The following is a 9,203-nucleotide window of genomic DNA, read 5'->3' on the forward strand; positions in this document are numbered from 1 at the left end:
ATTGAAGGACCTATTACTCTTTTACTTACCATAACACTGCATTGGAATGTCAAACAACTAATATGTTTAAAAGGAAAAATTTTTTTAAATGTATGCTAATTTTGCTTTAATTACCCTTATGAAATTTTGGCTGAAGTCCGTGAGTATTACTTACTTTTAGCAGAAAATTGGAAGTGTTGAGTATAAATATCTTAGGTAGATTGCATGTAATGTTAAATTTCATGTTGATGATGATGTGTGGTATTATTATACTTCTGGGTGAGTGCATTTTGTTCACAAATCAAAGGAACTGGCCAGTCTAGAAATGCCCAAGGCTATGATATCATGAAAATGGCCAATTCTGCTTCTGATCCTGATCCTGTCCTCTGGATATAACAAGAAGTTCAACTTCTGAGTAAGTAGACAGTTCTAGAGTGCTTAAAAATGCCAGTGTGAACAGAATTAGTGAAGCCTTGGCCAATAGGAAACAAAGCAAATACTAATGATGTATATACCAAAGTGATAAAAATATATTAATATATAATATCAATACTAACTCTCTTTGTGCGTGGGTGTGCATTGTGTAGTTAACATTTAAATTATACCAAACAATTCTTTAGAAACGAGATTCTAAAAAATCAACTCAAACCAAAAATTCCTTCTCTATTTTTTAAGGCCAGTATATGGACCTAAAATTTCAAGAAACAAAAATGGCTTTGCAACGGAATAGAGTTCAAAAGAACTAGCAAGTTTTAACAACTAGGTTAGCTGTACCTCCATAACATTCCTTGCTAAAGTATTGTGAAGATAGGGTGAAATTGTTACAAAATCAAGCCACCGCTCTGAATATCTTCTTTCTGGAATCTCCTATCTTCTAAGTTATTCTAGAAGAAAAATATTTTGAGATTTAGATTCTAGTTATGAATAACAGTTTCTCTTACAATGAATTCAGCTGACACATGACAGTTTCTCATTGGGGGTCTCAAGAAGAAGAAAGCAAGGACGAAATTTAATCAGGTATTTCATAGATCCAAGTGAATGGATGGGTCGATTTTACCATGTGTGAAAACAATTAACTTTGAGTATGTCAGCCTCTGGTTCCAGATTTCAAACTACGTACTGCACAACCTGATTTCCTCCCTTACTTGGTCTCCTCCCCCCCCCCCCCCCCCCCACTCCCACCCTCACATCTCTCCTCCAAGCTTTTAGTTTCCTCCCCTGGGTTTTCCACTGTTCAGCGTTTTCTGAGTTGCCCTACCGTTTCCAGGTGCATGGTGCGTAGATTGTGCTTACGTATCTAATGATGCTATGGAAACACAATTGGAAGCTTAAGAATCCCAAATTACAGAAGGCTAAATTGAGAAAATGTCCGGCTGTGTTAAAAAATCTTTTGTCTGCTCTAGCCGAATGCCTTTAGGATTTAAGGTCCATCAAAAACAATGACTATATAGACAGTGCTTCCTTACAGGTGTGGCGAGGAAGGCTGTGGCTGAGTGAGCACTGCATCCCCTTTTGGCTGTGGGACCCCATGACCTGGTTCAGGGCATAGCTCAGTGATCTTTAAACTGTCAAGCCTTGCATACCCCTTCTTAATCCCCGCTTGATCAGTCAAAATTCTTGTACAACTGGTTTGTACGAAGAGACCTTACCTTTCTCCAGGGGAAGCCTGCCTCTTACGTTCATTATTGGTGCTCCTAAAAGGATCTGCACCAGGATGCATTTTATCTCTGATTCTCTTGACTCTCACTTATTTAGTATTGCTCATATTAACAGAAGATGCTGCAACTGCAGCCCGCTGTCTGGTAGAGCCAAAGAAAGGCGCAGGACTGACAGGTGGCAGGCATTCAAAAACTTTTCTCATCCTAGGGTTGCAGCAGGTTCATCTTCCTTGTAGGAATAAACAGAAAGGTGTGGGTAGCAAAGCAAGGGCCACCTGGGAAGGAGCAGCAGTTTCAGATAGAAAACTGCCTCAGAATGCCTCGTCTGCTTTTCACAATGTATTTTCATCCACTTGGTATATTTCAGTGATATTCCAGAGAGGCTTAGCTGAATTGGATGGATGGTTTCAACAGCCATGCAATTTGTATTTTGGAATGGCAACTCATCTTTTTAAAAATTTTACTTATTTATTTATTTATCCCACCAGAGAGAAGGTGGGAGGGAGCAAAAGCAAGCAAAGACCTTTAAAATTCTTGAATCTAGAACCCAGAGAAGTCGATGGAATTTGGCAAATGCAAGACTTTGGCAATATCCAGGTATCTCTAAGCATGTGGGCCCTACTATGTCACAGATCATCTATCATCTAGCAGTGCAGCTTCAACATAAACTGATATGATCCCGAGAATGGAGCTTTACCGTGGGGAGGGGGGGTAGGAAGAGTCAGCTCGTGTTTGTGCACACCAAGATGGAAAGGTGCAAAACATATCTCTGCTGGCTATCGTTTATTTTCTCAAATAAGAGGGAAATGACAGCAATTCAATCATTTATTAGTCTTCAATTGTAACAGTAAATAGATTGAATCAGCATTTGATTACATGGAATTTTTATGACCAAGCTTGTCCTATTAATCTACCAGTTTCAGATGTCAGCTCTAGCATGTCTTCAAAAGAATTAAGAGCTAAAAAATGTTCCCTTCTTTTCTTTTTTTAAATTTAAATTCAGTTATATTCCCTTATTTTCTATGTCAAAATTTTCTCAGTTTACCAAACACCTCTTCTTCATAACCATCTATATTTCTGTCTACTGTTCCTCACATCACTGGTTAAGAAAGTACTCAATATTTATGGTAAATGTTTTCAAATTCCTTCCATGATAGATTCTTATTTCTTTTTTTTTTAATTTTTTTATTGTTATGTTAATCCCCATACATTACATCATTAGTTTTAGATATAGTGTTCCATGATTCATTGTTTGTGCATAACACCCAGTGCTCCATGCAGAACGTGCCCTCCTCAATACCCATCACCAGGCTAACCCATCCTCCCACCCCCCTCCCCTCTAGAACCCTCAGTTTGTTTTTCAGAGTCCATCGTCTCTCATGGTTCTTCTCCCCCTCCGATTTCCCCATGATAGATTCTTTAAAAATGAAATAGAAAAGAAGTAGATGGGGGAAATAGTTCAATTTTACAAGATGCTTTAGATTCCCTATGACTTAATGCCATCTCTATTGCTTTAACTTTTTATTCTATTAAATGAATGGTAGCCTTCTAGTTTCTTCTACGGCATCACTTTCTACTACTTGGGCTTTAAAGTTTTCGTCTTAAGAGTGCCATCCTCAAATCCCTTAAGCAAGTACAGAGGAAGATTTTAATGCTTTTTCCTTAACCTCTGGAAGACTTAAACTCTTTATTCAGTTAAGCTGAATGATCTGTTACTCCATTTACCATCAGTGTGTGGCATGGGATGCCATGTTTTTGTTACTTTTGAGGTTTTCTAATAGTCTTTGCTTTTAGATTCCATTTTGTAAACTAAAAATTGTAAGCTGCGAGTGGCTTGCTAGTTTTTGGCTATAGTATTCAAGGCTATATGTTCCCTGAGCTTCACTGGCATTTCGGCCCCTGAAGGCCCTTCCCTTTCAGTCCAAACGCTCTCATTAGCTCGAGGTAAGAGAACACCTTGTTATTGTCAGCATCAAATAGCTCCAGTTTCGGGGCGCCTGGGTGGCTCAGTTGGTTAAGCGTCTGCCTTCGGCTCAGGTCATGATCCTGGAGTCCCGGGATCCAGTCCCGCATCGGGCTCCCTGCTCAGCGGGGGGTCTGCTTCTCCCTCTGACCCTCCTCCCTCTCATGCTCTCTGTCTCTCATTGTCTCTCTCGCAAATAAATAAAATCTTAAAAAAAAAAAAAATATGGCTCCAGTTGCTCTTGTTCCGGTGTCTCTTCTCCTAGAAGACTCTCTATTTCATTACAAGTTAAATATCCATTTGCACTATTGTCGGCACCATAGAAAAACACTTGAAGATCTATGAAAATGAAAGGCTTTACTTATTTCAACTCAGATTTTGAATGTCAACCCAAACACCTATCGCCCTTCAGAACAGCACTGTGTCCTCATTGTGGTTGTTTTAATTTTATTTTTTTCGGTTTCTCACACATACCTAGGTCATCATTATCTTCCACTTTGGCTTTTGCTGTAGAGCTCTTCAACAAATCAATTCTTCCTCTCCTTTCTTTTAACAGCCAGTTTGTCCTCTTCTCTTTATTATACTCTGAATTATCTGATTATTCACTTTAATAATTATCCTTCTGTTATTTGTGTTCTCATGGTGTTTTTGTAGTTAACTATAAACTCAGTGTTTTAATTGTTTTATATTTGTTTCATTTATCAATTTAAACATTTTAATGGAATATTCTCCTTCGTGTATACTACAGTTTTTGATATCTATTGGATCTTATTTCTCCCCTAAAATGTTACTAAAAACATCCATTTGACTAACTGTAATGTTCTTTTTATTCTAAGTACTTGACTTACATTCCTTACTACATTCATTTCCTATGTCCTATTTGTCTAACGTTTCTTAATTTTACATCAAAAGATGCCCACTCTTTTTGTTATCAGTTCTGAACATACCGACATCTCTTATGCCAATTTGGATGTCATCTCTTAAATTTATTTTAGTTTACATATAATCAAATGTTGCTTCTTCATTTATAACACCACTAAATAACATGCCTTTGTCGGAATTCTTATTATCTTCATGAGCTCACTGTTATAAATACTGCCTTTCTTAAAACACAATCAAACATTGTTTTCTGTGTTTCTAAAGTGCCAGGCACTGTATGTGGGTCGATCCTGGGTCGGCAAGGATGAAGAAGCCATAGTCCCTGATTTCAAGGAGACAAAACCAGCAAGTAAGCAGTTTCAGTAAGCAGTGGAATACACATTTTAATTCAGGTGTAGACAATGTGCCATTGAAGCATACAGAAGGATGAGGGAATGTTCCCCCCCGGGGGGTTGTTTTAGTTGAAGTGTAAAGAATGAAGAGAAGTTCACCAGGTGGAGAAGTAGATGGAGGTAAGTTTTGGAAGGTGTGACGTGTGGTCAAAGGCATTGAGTTACGAGAAAGTTTGGCTCAGCAGGAACCTGCAGGGAGTTTGGTCTGATGGGAGTGTATGTGGTGAAGGACACATGACCACCATATTGAGGAAAAATATTTCTAACTGACCTGTCTCCCCTTTGGATCTCCATTTTATCATTGTCAGACACGATGTGCATTGCATTAGCTATTCAATAACTTTCCCCAGGATGCCTGTTTTTGTACCTGAGTGCTGAATATCTGGTCATAGGGCACAGCTTTCAAAAAACTGTTATACGCAAACAATGAATCATGGAACACTACAGCAAAAACTAATGATGTAATGTATGGTGATTAACATAACATAATAAAATAAAATTAAAAAAATAAAAAAAACTGTTAGTATCAAGCTTTTTGCATTGCAGATCATTTGACATAAGCTCTTCTATCAAGCTAAATTGTAGAGAAAGACCAAAGCATAACTCTTTTAAATTTACTTGTGCTTGGCTTAGGAAATCTGCGAAATACTTGTAATATGTCCACCTTCTTCTTAGCTGGTTTGAAGTATAAGAAATGAGAATTTTTTTTTTTTTTTCATTTAAAAATATGAAAGAGTAAGTTCTGGTAATGAAAGGATTCAGCAAAAGCAACAATTTATACACTTTTTCTTAACATGGTAAAATTAAATGCCTAGGAATACTGACTGACAGAGTGCCCAAGAATAATAGTGACAGAATAAGGATTATGATTATCTTGGTGGTCATGGGTTAAATGGAAGTACAGAGATTACAGTGGAATGTTGTCTATGGCAAGAAAAGAGAAATTCCTATAGTAACAGTAAATATAGTAACTGAATGTTATGTATTTTAGAGATTTTAAATCTAGCCGTTCATACTACCCACCTAATGCTTGTTCTTCCTACAGTTTTCGGTTTGGGGGTTGCTTTAGCAGGTATTACTCTCCATGTCACAAAAACATTATTTCAAACACCAACCCAGGGTCTCCAGATCAGATCACCTGGCTTCTAAGCTTGCCAAAAGCATTGAGGGAAAAGGATAGGCGAACCAAACTTCAGGATGGCTGAAGAAACCAAGTGTGGTAACAAAGTGTGGTCAGCGAAGCAATCACGACATCCAACTATCAATTCAATAGTTGGTTCTCCCAGGATTCAATGACTTCTCTCTGCCAATGAGAGAGGAAGTGAGTGCTAACCGAGCCTTAGGCGAAGTTCTGGGTTTGTGCATGGAGGCCCTGCATCTGTCTTCTGATCCCTTTTACTACTCAGGTTTAATTAGATTGTTCTAGCTCAGCGGGCCCATTCTATCCTTGGAGCTGGCAACAAGCAACACTCCTCCTCGGGGATGAAGGGAAGTAAAACGTTTTTCCTTGATCTTGATTCATTTTGGAGAGAAAGTGGGAAAGTCAGCAGACTTGAGTTTCCTCCCACTAGAGGCTGACAATGGTGTGATCTTCTAACAGATTTAAAACTCATAAGTTTAAATATTGATACTTGGAATTATGTTTGGTCCCATATTAAGTCCATGGCTATGTTCATATGAGGGTTAAAAAAATAAGATTTAGCTGTCTGATATACTGCCAAACCTGGGAGTTTAAGATAACAGAGCTGGCTTCAGTAGCTGGGGTGGGAAAACTGAGATTGGTTGCATGCCTCTTCAATGAAAAAGAATTTAAATGTCAACTCTAAGAGAACTTTCATTACAACCTCCGTCGCTCCTCCCTCTAGAAGTTTCATTCAAGTGATTTGACTGAGAGGGAATCTAGAGTTCCTTCTCTCCAAATCCTGTCAACTATTTTCTGAAAAGAAAAAAAAAAAAAAGTAAAAAAATACAAATGACACAAAAAAGGCATTAAATAAAAAACAAAAGTATCACTAACTAATTTTACACTCATTTTAGAGAACATTGGTTCTCTAACACTGGTTCAATAATTCCCAGAGGAGTTTCTATTATGAGTCGTGATTTTGTGCTTAGGAAGACAGCTACTTGGCCAAGATTTATGGAAGATTACACCTTAACTTTCTGTTTAAGGAAGTTGGATTAGTGGCCTTTAAAGTCCTTCCAAATATTGGGTGGACCATCTGACAAATTAGTATCATATTTCCTTCGTGTTGTCAAAGCCATTGACCTTTTCTTCTCTTTCTCTTCAGTCACAATCTCCAAGCAAATACAGGTGTTTTTGTTTTGTTTTGTTTTGTTTTGTTTTGTTTTATCACCCAGACCCCACTTGTGAAACATTTTACTTGAATATCCCACTCTCTGGCTAGTCTCCTGTCATCCCAGTACCTTTTCCACTACATTCCTCTTTCGGTCCATAACTGTTTCATTTTTTCATCTCGATCTAAAAGGTTCCTTCTGAAACATTTCCTTTGATAATAAACCTGGGCCTTTGAACCCTAACTTAAAAATCTATGATCTATACTCACAAAACACTTGCTTCTACTTCCCTGGGGTACCCATGTAGCAATCCAATCCTGGATCAACCCGACCACCTGTGTTCTTCATTCCTGTGCCTGGATTGGTAAGTTATCCTGGCAAAACTCAAACAGCCCCATGGATCGCTGCTACTAAAAAACCACCATCTTCATCTTAGTGGGACTGTCAACGCTACACACTCATCATTTCATTTGCTCCATTTTGGCTTTCTTACTCTCCATAACTATTTCAAACCTTCACTGTTTTCCCCTCAGGTCTTTTAATTTGCCAATTTACCTCCATTGGTTTCAGCGAATGATCTTGTTTTTATTGGAAAAAAAAGTACTATCCATAAGCAAGTGTTCCTTCATCATTTTGCCACTTCTAATTTATTTGCATCTATACCACACCTACATTTTTCTTCCTTTCTATAGTTTCAGTGAAAAAATCATGATCTAACAAAATAATGACAAAATTCACATACTTTTCCTCTTGATCTAATTTCATTATATAGGTTCCACTTTGCAATTCTGAGTTTTTGTGATGCCATCAAAATATACAAATAAAAATATCTAGGAGACATTCAAATATACAGATCTGGAACTTAAGAAAGAAGGTCTGGCTGGGGATACCCATTTGGGTTTTAGTCACAAATAAAGATTAAATTGTGGCAGAAGAGAAGTTTCTGGCACATAGAACACAATAATATCGGTTGTTCCTTGTCCCCATTTCCCTAAGCTCTTCTTCATGCTCATGTGCTCTCCTAATTAATTACACTAGCATTAATACAATATACGTGCCATAAACCCTGGGATCATCTCAGGCCTCTTCCTTACTCACCACCTCCATCCACTAACAAGGTCTTGCTAATTCTACCTCCCTAGTGTCCCTTGGGTCTCTACTCCTTTGTCATTGCCTTAGTGTATATGGCCATCTTACCTGACTCATTGACACACCTCTCTAATTGTTCTTCCAGCTTACAAATTTCCTTCTCTACAAACTATTTTCCTTCAACTTAAAGAAAGATCTGTCAAAACCTGTAAATCTGATCATATTACTTCTTATCATTCGAAGTCTTTAAAAAGTAGCTTCCTATTCACAATAAGATAAAACTTAGACTGGCATGTAAGGCCTTTCTGTATTTGGTGCTTGGCAATATCCCCAAACTTATTTGTTGCTACTTACTACACTGTCTCACTAGTCACATCACGCAACTTGCATTTTCTCATATGTGTTATGCTTGCTAGCTTTTTTCTTTCTTTCGTTTTTTCTTTTCGTCTTTCCTATCCCCTCCCCCGCCCCATTCCCACTGACTTCTTTTTCCTCACCTTTCCCCAGTTCTGTCCTCACCCTCTTCTTGGCTAACACTTTGCTGTTCAAATCTCACCTCTGATGGTACATCTTAGATGAAGACTTCTCAGTCTGAGTTATGCCCCCAATTTCTCTTCTTCTTCTTTTTTTTTGTACTTGTGGCCACTGACCATAACTGTTCACATATTATTTTCTCAAGTAGATACACTGTATTAGTTACTTTTTACATCTGTTTTCTTAGCACTTAGCACAGACCTAAGACACAAAGAAAACACACACAAAATATTTGTTGAATGAATGAAAAAACATTCTAGCTCTTTTTTGCCTTACCGCTTCCATATCAGCATATTTGGATCTGGGATGAGAATTTGGATGTCGGAATAGGGCTAAAGTTATGAATGATGAGACAGACATATTTAATTTTGTCTATTGACCACTCTGTCTCAGGTAAAGCCCGCTTTCCAGGTT

The sequence above is a fragment of the Halichoerus grypus genome, chromosome 3 (genome assembly GCF_964656455.1).
Source record: "Halichoerus grypus chromosome 3, mHalGry1.hap1.1, whole genome shotgun sequence".
Classification (NCBI taxonomy): domain Eukaryota; kingdom Metazoa; phylum Chordata; class Mammalia; order Carnivora; family Phocidae; genus Halichoerus; species Halichoerus grypus.